The sequence below is a fragment of the Mus caroli genome, chromosome 9, assembly GCF_900094665.2.
Source record: "Mus caroli chromosome 9, CAROLI_EIJ_v1.1, whole genome shotgun sequence".
NCBI lineage: Eukaryota > Metazoa > Chordata > Mammalia > Rodentia > Muridae > Mus > Mus caroli.
In genome coordinates, this window is record NC_034578.1 from 93,662,097 (window position 1) to 93,686,149 (window position 24,053).

Genomic DNA, 24,053 nt, shown 5'->3' on the forward strand with positions numbered 1-24,053 from the left:
CCTCTCTCCCTCTCTCTTTCCTCTCTCAAACTACCTTAGTTTTGTATGTATGTACATATGTATGTAGTGCAGGTACATATATGCATAGGCACATGCACATGTATGGACATGTATGTCAATAGAGCCTAGAGTTGGACCTCTCAGATGTACATTCTAGCTTCATAAATACTGACCACCTTGGTCGTTACTACTGTTATTTCTCATCTTTATTTTGAAGTACATTCTCTTATCGATTGGCACTCATCCAGGATTTTAGACTGGTTATCCAATCACCTCCATCAACATTCTTGTCCCACAACCCAGTTCTCATACTATGTCTGCACATCACACATTTGGCCCTTTTTACGTGGGTTCTCACCCTTGAACTCACGTCTTTCCATTTCTGCAGCAAACACTTGACTGATTGAGCTCTCCTCCCAGCCCTCAACTTTCTCCTTTTACATTGTTTTAATCTCACCTTGCTTTTGTGTCTAAGTGACAAAAGCCCTATTTGACCTTCAACCTTCTAGTATTTTCCAGTCCACAGGCCTCACAGATACTATAATTCTAAATCGAGAGAGAGAGAGAGAGAGAGAGAGAGAGAGAGAGAGAGAGAGAGAGAGAGAGGCTGGGCGGTGGTGGCACATGCCTTTAATCCCAGCACTTGGGAAGCAGAGGCAGGCGGATTTCTGAGTTCGAGGAGTTCGAGGCCAGCCTGGTCTACAGAGTGAGTTCCAGGACAGCCAGGGCTATACAGAGAAACCCTGTCTCTGAAAACCAAAGAGAGGGAGGGAGGGAGGGAGGGAGGGACACAGACAGACAGACTCTGGCCCCAGTTGGGCAAGATAGTCAGTTATTATGAGCTCAGTTCTACTGTGGTTAGGGATGCACAAACCAAGGACAAGGAAAATGTCAGTTTAAATGTGATTGTAGATGGGTGGTGGCTCAGGTATATAGTCCCAGCATTAGGTGGGGACATGGGTTACTAAGATAGTCTCGTTGCAGTGAGTTTGAGGCTACTCTGATGTCCACAGTGATTTAGAAGCCAGTCTAGGACACAGAGTGAGACCTGTCAGAAAACAAACAAACAAACAAACAACCCTCAGTGATTATAACTCATTGCATGATCCTGGGAGTGAGAAGAGCACTTTGAATAAAAGAAGATAAAACACTCAATACTTGGAAATGTCATAGACATCTATAAATATCAGCAGAGTCAAGCTGGAGAATAAGAAAGCCCGACAAAGCTGATGCACTCAAGAGCAACCTCAAAAAATCATCTCCTTACACTAGTAATAATCAACTGGAAATTTAAAAAGATACAATTCACAGTGGTCAAAATTTTATAAAATATGTAGGGAGTTTTAAACTTCCAGGGAGATGATCTTGAAGTTCTAATAAGTATAGGTACAGATATAAATGATAGTCTGAATAAGAGATTGTGCCCCGGTCCCAGATGGCACCACTAAGAACTGCATTAACAGGACACCTTTCGTGTGTTTATTGGCCATTTATAGTCAGTCCATCCTTTGAGAACAGCCTGCTCATTTCCTTAGCCTGTTCAACGACTAGGCTGTTTGATTTCTTGATATTCCATTCTTTTTTGCATTTTTAAATATTCTAGATCTTAATCTTCTGTCAAATGTGTAATTAAGAAAGATTTTCCTCCCATTCTGTAGGCTGTGTCTTCCCTCAATTAAACATGAAAGTAGAAGCTAAGTTGTCTAAGGCAACACAGGAGATTAGCAAGGGGTTGGACTAGAACATGGTTCATAAAATATGGTCCAAGTCTGTCTTATGCTTGTCTGAAAACGTCTTCATGAAACCCAGGACCATGTGTAATAAATGCATGCCAATAATATATAAAAATAACAACTATCTCCAAATAAGTCTATAAATTCAGTACAACTTCAAGCAATTGTCCATACAGAGCATTAAAGGAGCTTGATAAGTATGTCATATAGTTTACACGGGAGTAGGAGAACAGAAAGAATTCCCTGTGAGATGCGCAAGCTTCCACATGCAGTATGTGGAATCGGCTGGGAAATTGTCCTTCCTTCCTCAGTTGACCTGCACATTCAATGCAACCCAATCCAAATTTCCAAACCTTTTTAATATGGAAATTGAAATGGTGATTCTAAATTGTAAGTGGAAATGTGAAGGATCTGGAAAAGCAAAAACTGTGGAAAAAATAAGAATGGGGAAGCATGCACCTGCACTATTAAAATCTACGAGAGTAAAGTAATCGTGATGCTATGCTTTCAAGCATATAGATTAATTGGATAGGAAATACAAACTATGTCCATTGTATATTGATATTTTTACCAAGATCTCACACTAATTCCATAGGAAAGAAAATAGTTTTAAAAGGACGTTGAAATTTCTGCAGAGGGGCAATTTACATTAAAATGTATCCCAAGTGTATATAGCAAAAATCATTGAGGTTATAAACTTAAATGTAGACGCTAGTTTCATAAACTTCCTTAGTTGCAACAAAACAGCTCTGTGGCCATGAGTAGGGCCCTAGTTAGTTTTAGATGTCAGCTTGACACAGCCTCAGCAAGCTCCCTAATGCTGCGACCCTTGAATACAGTTCTTCATGTTGTGGTGTCCCCCAACCATAAAATTATCTCGTTGTTACTTCTTAACTGTAGTTTGCTACTGCTATGTATCATAACGAAAATATCTTATGTACAGAATATCTGAGCTTCAAACCAGGGGTTGAAAACGATTGGGCTAGAGTAATCTGACAAGAGTCTCAGTTGAGAGATTTCCCAGATCAGCTTAGTCTGTGGCCATGTCTATGAGGGACTGCTTTGCTTAATGGTTGATGTGGAATGGATGAACTGAGGGCTGTGCCCTCTCTAGGCAGGAGGACCCCTCCTCCATAAGAAAGCTAGCTGAGCATGAGCCAGGGAGCAAAACAGAGCAGGGCCTTGTTCCTTCTGGATTTCTATATTTGAGTTTCTGCTCTGACTTCTTTAAATGATGGATTGTCACCTGGAAGTTTAAGCCAAATAAATTCTTTCCTCCTCTTGTTGCTTTTGTTTGGAATGTTTTATCTCGGCAACAGAGGCCAAGTCAGAGCAGGTGGGTGAGTCTCTTAATCAAAATGCAAAAGTAATTAACTATAATTTTCATTTTGAAACACTTGGTAAATTGCGCACCCACAAAGTTAAAATTTTTTTTTCTGCTAACCAAAAAGAAAGGAAAAGGCAAGGCAGATTGGAAAAACACTCATTATTTGTCTGGCAAAAGCTTCATACCCTACAGATTGAAAGGGAAGAGAATACTGACTGCTCCTGTAAGTCAACCACAGAAGAATAAGCCAAGAAAAAAATCAATTAAGTATCTAAAAAATATCACTCCAAAAGAAACTAGCAGATAAGGTGCTCAATATCCTTAGTCACTGGGGCAATGTAAATGAAAAGCACAGCAAGGTGCATCCCACAGTCAATAGAATGACCCCCACCTGAAACACTAACTGTACTCAGTGTCCCAGAGAGCCACCTACCTAGGACTCCAAGACATCAAGGTAAAGGGTAACTACTGCAGTGATTTTGAAATGTGTTTTCCATTTTTATGAAGTTAAATTTGAACTCATCCTAAGAAGCAGATCTCTTTCTTAGATATCTTACAAACAGAAATAAAAACCACAGAAGTCCACAGAGGACTTTTTACTATGATACAGATAATGAGCTCTCAGTGAACATGAGAAATTATGAGTAGTCCAAATGTCCGTCAATAAGAAAATGACAAATATTTACTTTGCAACAAGATGGATCGATTATTAATACCCGGAACAACAGGGATTGATCTTAAACTTAGAGAATAGCAACTACCTGGCTCCATTTATATGAAATTCTTAACCAGGTAAGAACCAATCTACGGAAGTTGTAAACAGAAAATGACTATGTTGGAGGGGCGAGAGTTGACATAAAGCCACAAGAAAAAAAATAAAGAGAGGGTGATAAAAGTATTTTAGACTTTAAAGTTGTCTCAGATAATTACAGGTTTTTATACTTCGACATGAATCATCAAGATATAACTTGAAATACAAACATGAAGAGATGATAAACATTCGGCTGAATGAACTTGAAACTATAACTTTTGATGTATGCATGTTATACCTCAATGACTTCTATAGAAGATATAAAAAATCTATAGTTAAATTAAAACAACCCAGAGAAGAAAAATAAACTGGATAAACCCACTTTATCAGATAATAAAATATACTATAAAGTCAAAGTAATAAAAAAAAAAACCACTCAGGTATCGGCCTACAAACAAAATACAGATCAATAGCACACAACAGAGAGCCAAGGTAGACCCATTACCATATTTCTTATGTGATAACAGCAGCACAAATCAAAGATAGTATTGTTTAGTAATAGTACTGGAGAAGCTAGAACAGAAGAAAATAAAAGCTGGATCCTTACCTAATATATTACGGTATTCCAAACAGATGCAAGATCTAAGGGTATTAAATGACCATCTGCAATGGTCGAATACATGGAGAAGACTGTACTGCAGCACAGTGACAGAAAAGCATCCTCTCAAATAGTACTTCCCAAGCACCGACCACCACAGGTAAACTCAATTACATCAAAATTAGGAATTTTTCAGTGCAATGAGACATACGGAGGAAGCCTTCATCAGTGACAGAATGAAGAAATGCATTTATGACATTTGATGTCAACAGAGAATACATTTCTTAGGGGTTACATGAAAGTCCACTAAGTCAAGAGACAACAACCCAAATTAAAATCTTCAAAGGTTGTAGCTTAACAGTTTAGAAATAAAATTTCAAAGGGAATATGAAGCATACAAAGAGACATTCAGCCACTTTAGTAATCAAAATGTTAATTAAATAACAATTTGATTAGAGTTCTAGATAACGCCAAGAGCTGAGGGGGAAGGTTGGGGCATTGCAATTTCCTTGTTCTATTGTGCAGCCATTCCGGAAACCAGTCTGGTTGTGGTCCATCAAATTAGATACAAAGACATCCGAAGGCCCATTGGGTATAAACCCTAAGACATTTCCACAAAGGTCCAAAAGGCACAAGTATGAAGATATGGAGCCATTTCAGGTATCAAGGGTGGAAAGAGTGTCTTTGTAAACTGTGGTGGATGCTCACAATAGCATATGTGTATGGCTCAAGTATCCACCATTCAGCAGTTAACAGCACAGATATTTGCCAGGGTCGATCTGGAAGACAGAGCACAAGAAGGGGAACTTGTGAAGCAACACTATTCACTATTCGGGTAAACTTAAATTACAAGTGGCAGAGCACAACCTGCCATTTGTAAATATTTGCAAGAGGGTACGAGATGGAGGGACAAGGGAGGGGGAGTGTGGAGAAGAGAAAAGGAAGAATATGAAATAAGAGAGGGACCCCCGGGGGACTGCGATGACCCCAAGGCACATGCTGACTAGGAGGACAGATAGACTTTTTGCCAGCTAGGCATAAAAACTAGTTGTTAAAATTTCCTCTTGATAAACAGGATGGATGAGTGTGAGTGAGCTGTCCTGAGGGGAGAGAATGGGCTGGAAAGTCAGTAGGTTGCTGCACTGGGCAGTGCCAGGGAAGTATGTTCATACTCAACGTAATCTTTAAATGTCTGAAGCTCAAAAGAGCTGAACAGATCACCCAAGGTCAAGGTGTTCAAGAGAAAGTACCAGAATTCAGGCTCAGCATCAAAAGGAGTCATACCTTCCACTGTCTCCACCCGAGGCCAAGCCAATCTTCTCACCTAAGGGGGTGGGGCTACCATAACTTCCCCACTGGATCTCCTAGCCCACCCTAATCTTGCCCTACCAACTATTCTCGGTCCCTGGAGTGACTGCTTACAGTGTGTGTCTAAACCTGACACTGCACCACTCAAAACCTTTCATACAGCTCGTCTGGTCCTATTACACTCAGAACAGAATCCAATATGCTCATGTTTCCTGCAAGCCCTGGAACCCAGCTCTCATCTCCATTCATGTTCCATCTGGCTCTTTCAGCTCAGCCATGCTGAACATTTCGCTCTCCATTAAACAGCTCCAGCACATTCCAGCCCTGGGGTCTTCCCATTCCTCCCCTCCCCTTTGCATTCCCCTGCATCACTTCCTCTGGTCCAAGCACAAGCACACAAAGAACAACCTGTTCCTCAGAACAGCCTCTGATGACAACCATATCTAAAGAACCCGATCTTTGGCTATAGTCAGTTTTCAATGCTGTACCTTGTTTTGGTTTTGCTGCTTAAGCTTACCCTTTCTTGGGTTTCGTCTCCCATGTCAGGGTGGAGGCAGAGAGCACATTGACCTGAAGACTGCACAAAGCCTCATTCAGTGGATACAAATGAGTATTTGAGTTTCTGAACCCTAAATCTATGACCTACCCTATGACATCACTCCTGGTTCCCAAATTCAGTGAAGACTGCACATGGCCAATGGGCCAGCAGTGAATATCACCTTAACTGGAAAGGCAGCAGGTCTGTGAACCAGAGACCAACTGGTTACCTTGAGCCAAGTTGTAGTAAGAAAGAGAACTGAGGCTCTGAGATCTCAACATAAGACTTTTGGAGCTTTCTGTATTGCAAAAGATGAAAACCAACTGGCCAATCTGGCCCCCATCCCAGACCAGCCATAGTCTGTGAGCCTATTCTTATGAGCCACAGGGATGAAAGAGACTTCACAGAGACCCTTCAAAATCCCTTTCCTGAGTCTACTGGGCAACACAATAAGAATGTGTCCTTGCTGTGAGCATAAATTTCTGTGCTGCAATTTTATCCCATCCCCTCCCAGTAATGTACTAGATAATCGAGAAATAAATAAAGGGATAAAGTGCTACAGAAATACCACACATTTACCCAAATCAAACAGGAGATTTTTATCCCGGATGGTAATGGCGCCTCTCTTGTTAATCCCAGGTGGCTCACAGAATCTGACTCTTGGGGCTGAATTTGGCAATCAGCCTCCATAAAAATGCCACTTTCCTTAGTCTCTCCTAAAAGAGCTATTGAAGAGGATCATTAGGAGGAGAGCTTCCTCAGTGGGGAGTACAAATCAACCCTCAAACAACAAAATGTCCTTCTTCTAAAAAGCACATCTCTGCCCATTTCTACCCCCATGAAATGTGACATTGGGAGACCCCAGGAACTCTAGCTGGGCCATAAAACTACTCTGGCCTCCAAAAGAAGGCTGGGTGGTTCTTAGCCTATGCCTCCTGAAGTGCTGCGTGCACAGGCATGGCTTCCCCACTTGGAGCTATGCCTCAGCTCTTCAGGCTCTGCACGTACGGTGTCACCAGCTACAGGTGGAGCCTACAAATCATTCATGAATCAGGGCAGTGGGCACGTGTTGCGTCTGCTGGTGTAGCTCACACTTCTCGGGTGCTCGTGTGGCTGACTGCTAATTCAGGCTGGCCCCTGCTAAGGTTGCTTGGTTTGACTCCGTTGCATGCATCTGTCACATGCCAACGCACTGATAACATTGTTAGAGATGTAAAGGACAACGGAGAAAGCATGCGGACTCTACATTCTGGGCTCCAAAAATCATCCCTTCGGCTTCTTCCTATTGGCTAGTGAGTGTCACATGGTCTATCCAAAGGCGGGGTGAGACGGTTGTATAATACAGCAGGCTATCCCACTGGTTCAGAAGGCCCTGTAACTCAGAACTAACCAGGCAGATCTCAGCTCCCTCCCTCAGACTGAAGCACTTTTGGTTATCATTTCAGTTGGAGTTACACTTGAAGCTTCCGATCCTTCTCTTCCACTCCGGAGTCTTCAGCACGCATCCACACTTGCCTGCAGTTTACTATATGACTGTTTGTCTACCTCTCCTAGAGACAAATGGAATTTAAGCATGCTGTAGCTGTATTTACCCCTTCTGCATTACCTCTTGTGATGAAAGTCTACACATGTCAAACCTACGCATCGCTAGTCATAGACAGTCATAGTCTATATAATCCATACATATTATATATAATGGTCAGTATTCATTTGCATTTGCTCTCCAAGTGATCCTAGTGGTTTGACTCACTCTTATAAAAGAGATGTCAGTACAAATTGCGTTCAGAGTCTTCAGTTTGGTTCTTCCCCATTAGCCACACAATATTACCAGGATAAAGGAAAACACACTCTGCCATGTCTTGTGTTGCCAACATGTATTGGATGCCTATTTCCTCATCCGTTTCCCATGTTTACTGGGACATGACCCCACGGTAAATTAAGAAGCATCTATGTCTGCATCGGTGCTTATTAATTTTCATTGCTCTGCCTCTGAGTTCACACTCGCCTCTTTGATTTGTTCATTCAGGACATATTTTTTTCCTTATCAGTCATTGTGTCTTTTTCATCTAAATTTTCTATTTTGCTCCTCTGTTTTTATGGTCTCTGCTTTTCTAAAGACTTTTCTTTTGTTTATTGCAAGCATGCTTTTATTTATGACTTCCAGCCTGGGGATGGTAGTTTCTCCCTCCGCCTTTCCTGTCTGCATATGCAAATAAGTCGTCCCTTTGCAGACCTCAGCTTCTTGTCTTCTCCAGCCACTGATTTGTCCCCCATTCTGGGGAATGTTGAGTAGTCCCTGAATATTTGATGGGCACACTCTGGAGTTGTTACTTTCCTCTGAAGAATATACATACGTTTCTTTGAGCAAGTGACTTCTTTAGATTGGAACCGAAAACTCTTTATCTCTTAGGTAGCTCAATCTCTTATTGCTCATGAGTTTGTTTTGAGCTGAGCTTATTTAAGTCCCAAACCAGTCTATGTATTCATGTTTCAGCCCTCTCTCCCTCCCTCCCTCCCTCCCTCCCTCCCTTCCTTCCTTCATTCCAACTACCAGGGTCTCCATGCATTTGGGTGAATGTGTTGTGTGACTCTATCATTTTACATGTTCTCTAGGGAGGTTGAGTTTGTAGTAATTTACTAGCCCTATTCCCACATCTTTACCCTTCTATTCTTCTTCTTCACTCTTTCTTTCATCTCTTTGTCTTTATTCAGGATAATTTTCACCCTGCCTAAAAATTTTCCTTCAGTAGCTTCCATGGCATATCATTTCATATAGTGGTTATTTCTATTGGAGAAGTTATTTCTGTGGGAGCTTATCTTAAAATTACTCCTTCCATCATTGTTTCTTTGTGTGTGTGTGTTTGCATGTATTTGTGTATGAATGTGGGCATCTATGTAGCATAGCAAATATGAAGGTCATTGGAGAACCTCAAGTGTCACTGTGGTCCCTGCCTTCCACCATGTTTGAAATGGGGTCTCTCTTGTTTTTCTGCACACAACAGGCCAGGCTTCCATTGTTCTCCCATCTCTGCCTCTGAGTTCCCTGTAGGAGCTCTGGGATTTCAGACACTCGCCTACGTGTCCAGCTTTTTTTTTTCCTTAGGTATTTTCCTCATTTACATTTCCAATGCTATCCCAAAAGTCCCCCATACCCTCCCCCCACCACCACTCCCACTTTTTGGCCCTGGCGTTCCCCTGTACTGGGGCATATAAAGCTTGCAAGTCCAATGGGCCTCTCTTTCCAGTGATGGCCGACTAGGCCATCTTTTGATACATATGCAGCTAGAGTGAAGAGCTCCAGGGTACTGGTTAGTTCATAATGTTGTTCCACCTATAGGATTGCAGACCCCTTTAGCTCCTTGGGTACTTTCTCTAGCTCCTCCATTGGGGGCCCTGTGATCCATCCAATAGCTGACATGGCCAGCTTTTATGTGAGTTTTGGAAATCTAGCCAAGCTCCTTACTCTTCTTGGATAGCAAGTTCGTTTACCCACTGAGCCATCTCCACAGCCTTTCATCTTTATTTTTGAAGATTATTTTGCAGACTATAATTCCAGATTCACATTTATAATCTAAAGACACTATTTTTCCTATTTATTTAATAGTTACATTGAAAAGGATGTCCCTGATGCAATTATTGTTTTTACAGAAATAGTATCTTTCCCCCAACTCTCCCAGACACTTAGAAGATATTTCCCTCTGTCTTGCATTTCTATTATCTTGTTATAAGGTATCTAGATGTTGTTTTCTTTGTGTGAGTCTTACTTAGGTTCTGCAGAACTTCTTCCATGTGTTGCTTGGTACATTTAAAAATCCACAGCCACTTGAACATCCATGTTTCTCGTCTCATGGTGCAGCCAGGTTAGACCTCTTCACTGTATCTGCTGTATCATTCTTACTGGTGTGTTTGAGCAGGCAGGTTTCACTCTTTCTCCTTGCTATGCTTACTCTCTGTCTATTCCCCTGACATCTATTTTACTGGTTTCTTAGCTTCTTCCCTGATCTAGCCAAATGGTGTAACTAATTATTGACTTCCAGATGACCATATTATGAGTTTCCGAACTCTCACTTGATGCTTTTTAAATATCCTTTGCTGCAGTTACTCCTTCCCTTATAGTTTTCTAAGCATACCAGTTATTTTTAAAATATACAATAACCTGATACCCTACCGGTATTTTACATCACAAACTTGCTAATCTTGGTCATTAGTCACTCTTTTTTCATCTTTTTCTATTCTCAATAATTTGGTCATGTATCAGATATTATGTAGTGAAATTCTGAACTAATCATTTCAACCACCAGATCATGTTATATTTTTCTCAAAATCATTTTCTCTTATTTCTACCAGAAATTTAGGAAGGGCCCAGGTTAAATAAACCCAGATCAAAATTGAAATGGCTCCTAGCTGGACTGACAATCATGTGTGTATGAGCTATGTCCAGTTTAAATCTATCCTTAGACTGTACACTTTTAGCCTTAACCAATAGGATTGGGTGTTCACCAATCCTTCTGGTATCTTGTGGTATGAACTTACATTATTGTCCTCTATATCAATCATCAAAAGAGTTCATTCATCTTTCCAGGCTTCATTTAATCTCTCAAGTTGGTAAATACCCACAAGAGAAAAAAGGGCCAGATATTTAAGCTTCCATTTAGCCTGGCTCACTAACTTTCAATGTATGTGGCTTTAGCTATAGCTTTTGTTATGATTTTTAACTTATTTCCAGTCTAGGCTGGCAAAAGTAGACATCTAAAGTTCTCTGTTCTTACAACTTGAGGATTTTGAGGACATAAATCTAGAAGTCTGGGCAACCATGTCACCAGCCCGAGGGAGAAGCTGCCTGAGAATGATGTTCCCTGTTTGTTATACTGCAAAATGACGGAGGATAGGCACAAATCAGACATGCAATGTCTGATCAAAGTGTGGAGTTAATATATTTATGGATGGATAAGTGAGGATCAATCCAGCTTCTGTCCTCAGTGAATTCACAGCAAGACAGAAGGTATGAGATATGAGGGGAATGCACATGCACACACACACACACACACACACACACACACACACACAAAGCAAATGGGAGGCATGAAGTACCACGAACTTTATAGGGTGTAGCGGGACTGTACCATGAAAGTGTGAGGACAGCCAGGTTATTGGTACAGCTGGCCTCTTTATTTGCCCCTTGTCTCTCTCTCTTCCCCCAAGAAAGAATTTTATGCTGCACCGAGAGAGTAGTTGAGGAGTGAGTGAGGAGACCCACATCTTTGAGTTGTTAAATCCTAAACAGATTTCATCTAAACATTCCCACTGATACTCACCAATAAGTGCTTGTTCCTCCTGGGATACCCAGAGGCAGCCAAGCCTAGGACAGCAGGTTTTATTTGGTACCTGAACCAGGAAAACTGGCATCACTCAAGAACTTCAAAAGGTCAAAACAAACAAACAAACAAATCTGCAAATTGCCAAATTGCTGCTACTCATTCCAGTGTTTCTAAATTAGCAACTGTGTTGGGAGGGAAACCTGCCCATTGATGGTAGAAGGAACACCTTACAGATATTAATGATGTACAAAGGGGTTTGAGAACCACAACTGTCTCAGTGTTTCTCTATACTTTAGCTTCCTGAATTTAGAATCTAGAGTTCTATGTTAATCTAGAACAGTATATAAAGTTAAAGAAAAGAAAAGAAGAGAAAGGAAAGGAAAGGAAGAGGAGAAGAGAAGAGAAGAGAAGAGAAGAGAAGAGAAGAGAAGAGAAGAGAAGAGAAGAGAAGAGAAGAGAAGAGAAGAGAAAAAGGAAAAAGAAAAACAACAATTCAGCTAGAGGTCATGGAAGGGGCAGGGGTAAGGGCAGAAGTTGGGAATAGCTGGTCCAATTGTTCTTAGCAGAAGGAGGCTTAGGAAAGTGTAGGACACTCGAGGAACAGAGTCCCTTCAATTCTTTCCTAATGCCTGAAATTGGAAGAATAAAATGCTAGATTATATTTGTCATTGGACCAAGTAAACAATTTTTATGCTCCTGTTTCCCAAATTAAATTTCAATATGAATAAAATGTCAGACCACACACAAAAGCCAGTAAAATTAGAACAAGAAGGCACCATTTCTCAAGAACTATATGTTGACTGCAACATCAGCCCCTGGCTCAGAGCACCATGGGAGAGGAATCTGGAAGTTGCACATTCCCTCTGAGGGAAAAACCAATAGCAAGGTGTGTGTGTGTGTGTGTGTGTGTGTGTGTGTGTGTGTGTGTGTGTGTGATATGTGTATATTGATTCTTTGTGAGTTTCTCATCGTGTACTCCAATCCCACCCATCCCCTAGAATCTGCCTTCTGCCCTTGACACCTACCCCCAATTAAAAAAAAAAAACTCACAAACAAACAAATAAAAATAAACAGTAAAAAACATCTCCGTATAGAAGCTGTAGTATGTCTCAGTGTGTCACACAATATACCCCTCTGTTCACAAATCTTCACTTGCATATGTTCATTCCAATGAGTCTGGTTCAAGGTCTCTGGCTCCTGTAACATCATCAATACTGGATCCTTTCGGGGACTCCTGTTGTTGCCCTGTGTCATGAAGATCCTGCAGCTTTGGAGAAGCAAGGCTGGTCCTTTCACATACCCCAAAAGTTCACAAATAATGTGGATTTTGAGGAAGACCAACTCAAAGCCTGGGCCTGGGTGGTAGCTGAGCTGGTCAGCCCACAGGTTTTCGTTTATCAGCGCCGCAGGGGCAGGGGAGCCCTCCAGCAATGCTCTGGCTACTCCACCCAATCCTGCCATCAGCAGGAGGCAGGGTCAGCTCTCTTTCTCTCTTCTGCTTGAGGCCGGCTCACAAATTCCTGTCTCCAGAGCCAGGTCCACTGTGCTACCCAGTTAAGGTGTGAGTCCCACTCTCCTGAGTTCTGTAGTTGGCAAGGGGCAGGGCCAGCTCTCCATCTGTCACACCCTTGGGGTTGGCTCATCTCTGCCTTCAACATCAGGACCAGCTCCATTGTTGTCCAGGAGACATCCAGGGCCTGCATTCCCAAGTGCTACAGCTAGCAAGGGGCAGGGCCAGCTCTCCCACTCTCAAGACTCTATGGCCAGCTCTCCTGACTGCCACAGGTGGTGAGGGGTGAGGGCATCACCTCTGTGCCAGCACATGCCACTTCATAGCAGAGCCATACATTCCCATGCGTTTACCCTTGGGCCAGTTCACCTACACCCATGCCACTAGGGCCAGCTCTACTGTGCTGTCCATGTGAGGTGCAGGGCCTGCTCTCCTGAATGCTGCCACTGTCGATCGGCCTGCCTGGCTTCCCTGTTTCCACAACCCCCCAATCATCTCCCCCACCCTCCAAACCAGAGAGGGAGAGTTGGGGAGAGGGCATCACCTCTGTTGCCAAGATATCTCATGGCAGACAAGTGGTGGGGTCACCTCTCTCAGGCTCACACCCTAAGGGCCAACTCACCTGTTCCTCTGCTACCAGTGCCAGTTCCACTGTGCTGCCCAGGTGAGGCACAAAGCCCACTGTCCTGAATACTATGCTGGTGAGAAGTGGACCCAGCTTTCCAGAGCAACGCAGGACAAGGGATCCTTTAGAGATCTTGTCTGTCCTGCCCCAGGGCCCAGGGCAGACCAGGCCCTGCCATTCTCTCCACCCCATCTGTCACATCTCTGTAGCCTTCACTCATACCTACTGTGGGGCTTGATCATGCGGAGTACCTCAGACTGAGTGTGCCACTGTCTCCTGGGGCCCGAGCAGCTGCTCAATGGAGCCTTAGAGTAGGAATAGGGGCTGCATTATGGTTCTGTTTTGATGTTCCTTTGTGGAGACAGGTTTCTTGAGCTTAACTTATACTCTGGTCACCTGCTTCATACAAGTGTCAAGCTCTTGTATGAACTTGGGTCAGATTTTATTTATATTCAGAAAGTGGAGGATGGTTTTCTGCTCTGTACGAAGTTTAGATACAGCGGGATTATGTCTAGTATTATAATAACGTATCCATGAACCCTTGATCTAACCTTGGATATAAACTCATCCAGAGACAACCTCAGGGCTTTCCCCTAACCAGATGTGGCCTGTTTTCAGGGCTGTTCCTCTAGTGCTGTCTTGTCTCTTTATCAAACTCTGTGACTCCCACATTTCATCAAGGTTTCCATTTGGGAGTCAACTTGATAATGATGAAGTTTGGGCCTTTATTGGTTCAGAGCTCCCAACCTGTTCCACATTGATTTCCACATCCCAGTTGTCTGGTGTCAAAAGGGCCTAGCACTAGACAGTGCTATTTCTCCACACTTGTCATTCATGGCCTACGTAGATCATCTCTTCGAGAAGGGCCAGCTCCACTCTAGAGCTGTTGCTCTTGTGAGTAGTCATCCTATCTCCAAACTTCTGGAACCTCCATAGGCTGCAGGTTTTACCAATGGCCTCTCAGGCACTCTTTAGGGACTCCTACTTTGTCACAGGGTGGCAAGCTTCACCTTTAGCCTCTCTCCAAGGCCTCATTAATCCTGAGGTTACCACTGCAACTGAAACTGTAGCATATGTTCACCAATGGCCCTTTCTAGCCTTTCCCATAGTTCCAAGTCTCAGTGGCTCTCTGTCAAGCCTTCAAAGCCAGTGCCGTGTGGGAGACTCTTACTCATTACCAAGTCCAGCTATCTGTACAAGGTACAGCTTTTACACCCTCTGGACGACAGATTCTGTGGGAAAACCCAAAGGAAACACTTTCCTGAAGATTCTACCTCAGGGTTACTGGTCTCTTAATCACAGCCGATTCTTCAGCCTCAGCTAACCAGCCCAGGGGTCCCAATAAAGCAAAGGTTTCACTTTAAGTGGTTCTAGCCTCTTGTTAATCACAGTTCTCCAGCTCCAGATGACCAGAACCACATATCCTTAACTGAAAATATCATAAAAACAACCCCAATAAAATCATTCCTTCCATCAGACTCCATAAGCCAAGTCCTCAAGCTGCCCTGCTCTCAGAATTATCTTCCATGTTCTCACAACAGCTTGTTAATTTTTGCACACCTTTTCAGACCAAAGCTCCAAAATCCTTCACAGTCCTCTCATAACAACATAGTTGGGTCCTATCACAGCAATACCCAACTCCTGGCCCAATTTCTATCTTAACTTGTTGTCATGGTTTGAATATGCTTGGCCCAGGTAGAGGCACTATTTGGAGGTATGGCCTTGTTGGACTAGATGTGTCACTGTGGGCATAGGCTTTAAGACCCTCATCCTAGCTGCCTGGAAGTCAGTATTCTGATAACAGCCTTCAGATGAAGATGTAGAACTCTCAGTTCCTCGTACATCATGCCTGGCTGGATGCTGCCATGTTCCCACCTTGGTGAGACAGGACTGAACCTCTAAACCTGTAAGCCAGCCGCAACTAAATGTTTTTATAACATGGTGTCTGTTCACAGCAGTAAAACCCTAAGACACTTGTTTTCTGTTGTTGATATAAAATTGTGGCCAAAATCATATGAGATGTAAAAGATTTATTTCTTCTTATAACTCTCAGGCCACTTTTATCACTGAGGGAAGCCAGAGAAGGAGTTCAAACAGGAACCTGCAGGCAGAAACTGGAGAGACCAGAGGCAAGCACCACTTACTTGCTTGCTCCTCTTGGCTTGCTCAGTTTGCTTTTATATACACCCAAGAACCACATGCCAAGAGATGGTCCCACCCACAGTTGAATGGTCCCTTCCACATCAACCCTCAATCAAGAAAATGCCACACTGTGTTGCCTACAGACCAATCTAATGAGGACATTTTCTCAGCTAAGGTTTCCGCTTCTTAGATGACTCAAGGTTGTGTCAAGTTGACAAAAACAAACAGACCCCCAAATCTTACCTAGGACAAGGAGTAGAAACTCAATTGCTATTTATTACTGGCTTTAATTCTCAACTTGACACAGCCTAGTGTTGCCTGGGGGAAGGGGAATAATCTTGATTGAGGAATTATTTAGATTAGATTGGTCTGTGGGAATGTTTGTGGGGAATTGTCTTATTAATTAATGTGGCAAGGCCCAGGACATGATGTCTATAAAGGAATGTTAGCCAAACCTGAGTAAGAGAGTAAGACAGAGAGTAAGGTACAGCATAAGCTAGCAAGTTGAATCACTCCGTGATTTCTGCTTGAGGCTTCTGTTTGATTTCTTTCCCTGACTTCCTTCATGGTAGCTCTGACCTGGAAGAATAAGCTAAATAAAGCCTTTGCTCCCTAAGTTGCTTTTGGTCAGATTGTTCTATCACATCAACAAAGAAACAAGCTAGAACAACTACTTTAGCAAGGTTTTTTTTTTATTCTTCTCTTTGTGCTAGGTATTGTCTTAAGTACTTTATAAATAGTAACACATTTGATCTTTGTAAAACGCCAAAGCACAAACACTGTTATTATTCCCTGATTTTGTTCTGTTTTATATCTGAGGAAACGAAAGCAGAAAAACCATGAGACTTGCCCAAAACAGTGCTAGTGAAGAGCTGAGCAGGATCCACGTCTGTCTTTCTTCTCAGCCCCTGTGTGTGTGTGTGTGTGGTGGGGGGGGGGNGGCTGGGTGCTCCCAAACACTGATCTACCTTCCATCTCACAGACTCTTTCTCCAGTGTCTTTACTCATTCTGCCTTTCACACACAACTTGTATCTATGCCTTGTCTTGGCCAAGTACTACCTGGGCTCTGATCTTACATTGCACATCTCTTTCTGAGCTTAGCCTTCCTTAAACCATTCAATCAGAAGTCACTTCCATCTGCATCTCTAAATAATAGGTTCTTATTCTTTACTTACTTCATATGGAAAGTAACCATTGGCTAAGCTCACAGTCATAGCAGTTATCAAATAATGCAAATGTAAATAACTCTGAGGTACCTTTCTTAATCATCAAAGTGGAAGGATTAAGCAAATATGGAGGCACAAATTGATGAAGTGAAATCAGCTATTCTTAGTACAAAGATTAGCAACTGTTAAATCCAGTGCTGACCAGTCACTGGCTGATCAGCTAGTAGGGTACCTTTCTCCATTCTGCTCAAGGTTTCTTTACCCCCTTTCTAAGAGTGTCTCTCTACAGTCGACTCTAAGGACTCTTACCCCTTTGAGGTAGACATAAAAAAGTCTTTTTTATCCTGAGCAAACAGGTAGAGAAGCATGCCAACTTATACACATGCATCTAGTGCAGTCAGAGTTAAATATGCAACATTATAAAGAAAGGAGCCCTCCATTTATGTATATATATGCTTGTGTGCATATATGTGCTTAAGTGTACACATGTGTATGGGTATATACATGTGTTTGCATGTATATGTGTTTGTGTGTATATATGTGCTGTTTGTATATATATATATGTTTACATGTATACAAGTGCAAGGATATATATGTGTGTGTATAAGTACTTGAGTGTATATATGTTCTTGTGGTATATACATGTCCTTATGTGTGTACATGTGCTTGCACGCATACAAGTGCAAGCATATGTGGTTATGTCTATGCATTTGCTTGTATGTATGTGTATGCTTATGCATATACATATGCTATTCATTTAGCTATATCCATGAGGATTGATGCTTGCCCCCTATATGGACACCAGAATCTGCAAGCTCTGTTGATTTGGGAATATAGACAAGAAACATTTATATGTTTTCAATGCAGAAATGATTTTCTTTTTCAAATATTTTCAGTCCATAGTTTGTTAAGAACATGAGCTAAGTATATGCATTTATACATTATATATACATTATATATAATTATATATAGAGGAATACCTGTTGTTTCATTGGCCTCTGCCTTACATTCAACAGCATTATTCACTATTTAAGGCAAAGTATATTACCTTGTAGGCTGTAGTGCAGCTTTCTTCAGTCTGCTCAAGGTCGTTTTACCTTCCTTTCTAAGAGTGCTGCCCACAGTGGACTTCAACATCTCTTACCCCTTAACCTGGCATAGTTGGCCAAGCTGGCATAATGGCCATGGTTCTCTCAAGTCTTGCTACTGCAAATGTTTGACAATGGGTTTGAAACCATTTAACTCAGATGGGAGAGCCTGTCCCAGGCTCATTTGCTCAACCTAGAGGTTGCATCTTGGTACATATCTGCACCTGGATTATATATAGTTCATTCCTAAGTTTAGGACATGAACAACCCACTAAGCAAGGGGTTCTCAACCTCTGGGTTATAGCCTCATAGGAGTTGTATATCAGATATTCATAACAGCAAAAATTAAAGTTATGAAGTAGCAACAAAAATAGCTTTATGATTGGGACGGGGGTCACCACACCACAACATGAGGAACTGCACTAAAGGGTTGCAGCATTAGGAAGGTTGAGAAACACATCAGTAAGCTAAGAGACCCTTCCTTGGAGGCATCCTGGATCCAGGATTGCTGTCACACCATCACAACATGGAAGTGAGTTCTCTTCCCAGAATGCACCACAGAGTTCATTACTCAAAGGCTCCCTGTGGCAAACCATTTTGCAAAGTGAGCAAGCTGTTTGTAGAGTTAATAATTACTCTCCTGATTGAGTTTTGCTCCTAAGGATTGTTAACAGCACGTTGTAAATATCATTCATGTTAATACTGGGGGTTTTCAATCCTTCCTTTTGAGAATGAAACATTACTCATAAGACCCTGGTATATACACATGAAAAAAATCTACCTGATTAGCAAATGTTTTAAATGTATACTTCAAATCTGGGTTGGCTTTGATTTGGCTTTCAAACTTGGATGCTCTCTGTCTTAGTTAGGGTTTTACTGCTGTGAACAGACATCATGACCAAGGCAACTCTTATAAAGACATTTAATTGGGGCTGGCTTACAGGGTCAGAGGTTCAGTCCATTATCATCTAGGCAGGAGCATGATGCAGGAGGAGCTGAGAGTTCTGTATCTTCATCTGAATGCTAGGAGAAGTCTGGCTCTCCTGTGGTTAGGAGGAGGGCCTCATTGCCCACCCCCACAGTGACACACTTCGTCCTTCAAGGCCATACCTACTCCAACAAGGTCACACCTCCTAATAGTGCCACTCCCTGGGCCAAGTGTATTCAAACCACCACACCCTCCTAGAACTGGACTGCAGTACTTAGGGCTTGCATGAAAACTGATGAGAACCTGGGGGTGAATGCTACTCTGCAGAGGTCAGAAAGCAAGAAGAGACCATGAAATATGGAGGGGTCTTGAAAGGAGAATATTAAAACCCAGACTATATGAAAATATGGTAGGAAGGAGAATACTAGGAATAGAAATGTTTAAATAGTGATGGAGGTGTCAGTCAACCAAACCTAGGAATAGCAAATAGCCATATAGAAACACATTATACCATAGAGTAATTAAAAGATTTAATTAATTTTTAAAGGTTTGAGGGAAAGTGTTCTGCATGAATGAATAATACTAGTTACAGAATCCACACTTTCTTAAACAGAAATCTTAATGACAATTAGGGGCCAACCTAATACTAATGGTTGACCAAGGGACTTCAGAAGCTCTCAAAACCTTCAGGCAATTCTCGGTCACCTACTAGAACTAGATAGTATAGATAGTATAACTCTATCATTAAAGATACCACACATTTGGGAGGCACCAGTAAGATGAAGCAAACAAGAACTTAACTGGAAACTTCTACCTTAATGGCTAATATCTGTACTGCCAAAAGGTGCTAAGCCAGCTTGGGAAGGGGTCAGCAGTCTAACCCACCCATAGATCCTGAATTCTAATGTTTTGGCCTGACACCCAAGTGGCACAATTGTTGGTAACAACCACCTACTTTTCTTATTGGGTTTGTAAACTGTTCCTTGGGAAGTTATACTCACCTGGTTCTATAAACCTGGGCAAAAATCTGTGGTTCAGGGTATCACAGGCACTGGAGCAAAACTTACTACTGATATTAAGCTAAACATATATATAGCCAAACTGCCTATTAAACACTTATATTTATACTCTTAGTCTAGCAATGCTGTCCACCTTTCTTTCGTGGGCAGTAGTCAATACTAAGATGAGTGATTGGCCAGAATGTTGAGAATAAATGACTATTGAGTACTCAGCCTTAAATAAGATATCACTATTACTCTGTTCAAGACCCAGGGACAATCATGGCAAGGAAGACAGAAAGACTATAAGGGCTGGAGGATGGGATCCTATGAAACACTGTATTCTGGGTGTGGTATGGGCAGTATAGTCAGAAGTTATGGCTACCTGGGAAAACCCACCCTCACCCTCCCTCCTGAAGTCTATACCCTAGCCCTCTGTGAATATATTGTGTTATGTGGCAAAGGCACTTTGCAGGGGCTCAAATTAAATACCTTGAGATGGAAAGATGGCATGGGATTATCCAGATGTGCCCAATATAATCACACAGATACTAAAACTGGAAAACTTTTACTGAGTGCACTCAGAGAAAAATGTAACTATGGATAAATGACCCAGACATTGAACCTTGCTGGCACTGTAGAAGAGGGCTGCAAGCCAGGGCCCTGGAGTCTGAAAAAAAGAGAAAGAAAACAGAAAATAGACTGTTAAAGACTTCTTCAGAGAAAAGTGCAGTCCTGGGAAACTCACGTCAGATTTCTAAGTCACAGAATTACAAGATGATAAATGTGTATTTTTTTTGACCATCAACAACAATTTTCCCCCCCTCTCATAACACATAGTATCCTTCCTTCCTCTCTCTCTCTCTCTCTCTCTCTCTCTCTCTCTCTCTCTCTCTCTCTCTCTTTCTCTCTCTCTCTTATGCATATATTCATGTAGGGACCAAAGTATCTTAAAATCGACTTCAGCTATGGCATTATTATATCCATAAATATTTTATCACACACCTTAACTAATGAAGAATTAACAACTAACCACACTATCATACTTCGTGAAATAAGTGACTGTTTGGTGACCTGCACTACTATGAGTCAGGATTTCCCTGTTTTCTAAAAAAGAACTTTTTTTTTTTTACATTCAATATATTTTATTGGGTTCTAAAGAAAATCCTTCTGTTATTTTAGCCAGTATTTCTCTTAAGTTACTTCTAATTTATAATATTTTTCCTTTAGATTTCAGTGTGCACATGTGTATGTGTCCTTGCATATATATGTGAAGAACCTAGTATATTCATTCAGTAGAAGTCACTATGGGTCTGAATTAAGTTGTCCACATCTTCAAGTATTTTTTTAATTAACTCCAATGGTGGATATATCCCCTTCAACACATTCATTCATTCATTCATTCACTCACTCACTCACTCATTTATCCACACATTCATATATATGTGAATGCCCTTGTGGGAGCCAGAGTTGATGTCAAGTGTCTTCCATGAATTTTCTCCATGTTGGATTTTGAGGCACAGTCTCTCATTAAACATAGACTTCCTCTATTGCTAAACTAGCTACCCAACAAGACCCACATATCCTTCCATCTTTGCCCCTTGCCTCTAGAGCAGATATTATTGGCATGTATGATGCCAATATGTATATGACATGGTGATGCCTATCTTCTATATGGGGGCTAAGGATCAGAACTCAAGTCTCAAGTGATTTTCTATTGAGACATCCCTACCCCTCCCCAGGCCTGCTGCCTTCTTCAGGTGTTCATTAGCAAACTAAATACAAATTGACCATTTTAATTGGGGGCAGTATGGTGGTTTGTAGAGCAGGGATTTATGGAACTAGATGGGTTTTCCCAGAAGGAATCATGTGCCCACAATGCAGGTTAGAGTGAGAACAGGGGAAGAAAGGACTCAGATGTGGAGAGATTCTAGACTCACACACTTCATTTCAGTACAAACGACCACTTGGAATCCCAGCCACCCATCATCCCTGTTTGAGTTTCTCCCTCATATCTTTTCCTCTCCCTATTGGCCAGTCAGTGAACAGTAGTTTAAATGTGATTTAAAACTGTGACCCAGACAAGGCATTTGGATTTTTTTCTGGAGTTAAAAATTGTGCAGTTCATGTGATCAAGTATTGCTAATGTCACAGACTAGTGAGTGACTGTAAAGAAAGCAAAATCTTCCATTTCATCATGGGCTGCTAGCCAACAGAGTGAATTATCACAAGGGCAAGCCAAGTGCAGAAACACTTCTTTAGAGGGAGGGGGAATGGAGAGAATGATTTATGCTGTGGATGAAAAAAGCCCTAGAAAAGGGGGGGATCACACCACAGAGGTGGGGAGAAAACTACTTCACCTTCAGTGTGAAATTAGTTTACCTTCGCTAAGATTCCGATCCCATAAAAGCTATAAATACAGCACCCTGATTATTTAGGAGAAAAACGCTAATTTTCAAGTTTGTGCTATTTCTAGAGATTCCAATCTGCTATGCAGGAAGTGTGAGCATGCTGATAATTAAGGAACACTGTGTTGGGCAATGATAACATGCTGCCGCTGGATCCTAGCTCACGGTAGCTTGTAAATATGTCAGGAGCACACGTTAGCAGCTCTCTGATTTCAATACAGTTCAGCGATGTTTAGCTCTACATTGCAATCCTGGTGTCAGTGCGTTCCTTGTCATAAAGCAGATATTGTGGATTTGAGATAATTATTACAAGGGAATAGCGAAAAGCTACAGGCTGAAATAATTTACAAATCACTTCTTCCCGTGCTTTCTGTCACCCCGCCTGTATCAATCTCACAGTCCATAGCCATGAGGCAGGGGACATCGACTGAACTTCTCAATGGCCTCCGAAGACGGAAGCGCTAGGCAAAGAGCTCACAATTATCCTCACTCATCAGTTTAACAGAAGCTTCGACTGTTTCTCCATCTGTAGCATCCAAGACAGTTTAATGGATTGCAGATTGCCCATCTTTGTGCTGATCTCTTCAGTGTGGGTCACCTTTATCAACTCCTGCAACTACAGTTTCTGCTTCAGGCCTTGCCAATCTCCAGAAATTAGGGCCTTGTTTAAAAACATCATTGAGGATCCCTGGGTTCATGTTCCAGTTTCTATGGATGAACTGCCCTTACAGACGAACAGACAGACAGACACACACACACATACCTCTGATGTACCTCCCCTGTGGGTAGGTGTACCTCCCACCACATGCCCTTATCATTAGTACCTAACCACATGAGACTCCCATGTAGCCCAGCCTGTTCCAGCTGCATGCTTTCATTCACACCTGCCTCACCTACTGCCTTCACATGAGAGCCACACAGCCTTAAATGCTTGCCCCAGAACCCAGTCTTTTCCACAGAATGTTAGCTTCCTTCAGGCCTGACAGCTGGGAGACTCTGATGAGAGTCTCGTTCATCTTCTTAGCCCCAGTATAGAACAGCATACTGAAGGATGCTGGAAGCACCTTGTGTATTTTCAAGAATCTTAGAAGGTAAGATGGCCAACTGGTCTGAGGTACTGGATGTAGAACTTGACTCTGGCTATGGCTTTAACTATATCACGGGAATAAACTGCATGAGCTCAGACTATATAAAGGCACTGCACTGCCTTCAAATCCTGAAATTACTGTAGTAAAGGAAGTGAAGAAGAGATTTGAGCATTTATTTAAATGTCATAAAATTAGTCAGTTCCTGAACTACATGTTAATCTATATCCACTGTGCATTCTTCTGTACTATAGAATTAGCATACTGGCCACCCAAAAGTGACACCTTCTGCTTTAGTTCACAGTTCAGAGGCGTCAGTGCACGGTCACTTGCCCCTTTGGTTTTGGACCCAGAATGTGACAAATCTTGATGATGGAAATGTGTGAAGGAGGAAGCTGCCTACTTCCTTCATAGCAGGCAGGAAGTGTGGGGGAGAATGGGGTACATAACAGGAAATGGACAGGACACACACACTCCTAGAGTCAAACCTCTAAAAGTATCAGTTTTAATGCTTTGAGATGAATCTTAC